The 1,568-nt window shown below is 37.3% G+C and overlaps 1 long non-coding RNA gene across 1 annotated transcript; it reads left to right on the forward strand.

Annotated features, from left to right (window-relative positions):
* The first annotated feature begins 179 nt into the window (after positions 1-179).
* Positions 180-1,444, forward strand: LOC103399108 (uncharacterized). Its single transcript, XR_523584.2, has 3 exons — positions 180-329; positions 521-636; positions 1,127-1,444. It is a non-coding gene; the product is annotated as an uncharacterized LOC103399108 (long non-coding RNA).
* The last annotated feature ends 124 nt before the right edge of the window (positions 1,445-1,568 follow it).

Here is a 1,568-nt window from a genome sequence, read left to right on the forward strand (position 1 = left end):
TTTTTTTTTATAGTGCAAAAAAATATATACCGTTATATACGACAATTTAGCAGTAATGTCCCATCTCGAGTCAAGCTTTTCCACAGGAATGTAGAAATCATTTTCTCGATTTTTAAATCCGTTGAATTCAAATAAATGTATAGTAATGATGGAGTAAGGACACAAGTTTTGATAAATATGTTTGTTTCCTGCCCTTAGAAACTTTCATGCTGGACATGAGGAGTTTCGAACGGAGTTCAAAGTTCCTCCGTTTCAGGACTGCGTCCTGAGTTTCCTGGGCTTTTCAGAAGAAGAAAAGGCCAACATGCAGGAGCGCACTTTGAAGCATGGTTAGTGCCGTGTGTCTCCGGTTTTTAGGACTGGTGCCGACAGCACTTGGACTGTTACTGAGACGATATTTAATTTATAAAATGATACAAAATGTAAAACAAAAAATGAAATGTAATTATCTGAGCACTGTGGATTGTTGTGGTGTACATCATTTCTGTGTTTTTTTATTTTTTATTTTATTGTGTATAAGGTGGCAGATATCTGGAGGTTGAAGACGAGCGCTGTACACACATGGTGGTGGAGGAGAACTCAGTGAAGGAGCTGCCGTTCACTCCCTGTACAAAGCTATTTGTGGTCAAACAGGAGGTAGGCCTGTCCATTTCTTTTCAAACCCCAATGGCCATACATTTAAAAAAAAACCTAAGGCAAGAATAACTTAAAATAAATTAAATCTGTATTTCTTTTTAGCATCTTATGCAAAACATATTTTCCACCAAACTGACGATGAAACGGCTTTACGGACCATAATGAATCCTGTCCATTTTTTTCCCCCTGACAAAAAGGAAGTGGAATGATAATCCGGTCTGGATTCTTTCAGGCTAAACCACAATCAATACAGTCTTCGTCAGGACTGTCAGAGATGGTTATCAATAATAGATTTTCTTTCCACCACACGAATAAATTGGACTGCGGTGTAGTGGTGGTTTAGAGGTGCTTATAGCTGTACAATCGATACAGACTTTTTATTCCTCCCCTTGCCTCAGTGTGTATTATAACGGTATCAGAAATAGCTCTCTTTTTTTTTTTTATCAAGTATCAACAAAACACGTTGTCCTCTTTTGTTCATTTTTGGCAGTGGTTCTGGGGAAGCATTCAAATGGACGCTCGAGCTGGAGAGTCCATGTATCTGTACGAGAAGGTGAGTGCATGATGGGTACTTGAACTCACAGAAGAAAATATGATCACTGAATACTAGGTGTACGGCTCGACACTAGTTTTTCAGGTCCAAATGCAACTTGGAGTATCTGCTGATTTTTATCGATTAATTGAGTAATTGGATAAATCGTACTTTGTGTTTTTTTTTTTTTAACAAATTTATTAATAATGGCTTATGTAGCATGAAAGACCTCTAAAAATGAGCAAGCATTTGGCTGTTGTTCATCATCCTCATAGTTTAAAAAAAATCGTCACCGGACAAAGTGATCGGCAGGTTTTCAGTTTAGTCAATTGAAAGCCAAGTTATATTACTCCATGCATTACATATACAGATAAACTATAGTTAACAGAAGAGATGGGAT

This window comes from Cynoglossus semilaevis, unplaced genomic scaffold (genome assembly GCF_000523025.1).
Source record: "Cynoglossus semilaevis isolate Cse_v1.0 unplaced genomic scaffold, Cse_v1.0 scaffold6478, whole genome shotgun sequence".
NCBI lineage: Eukaryota > Metazoa > Chordata > Actinopteri > Pleuronectiformes > Cynoglossidae > Cynoglossus > Cynoglossus semilaevis.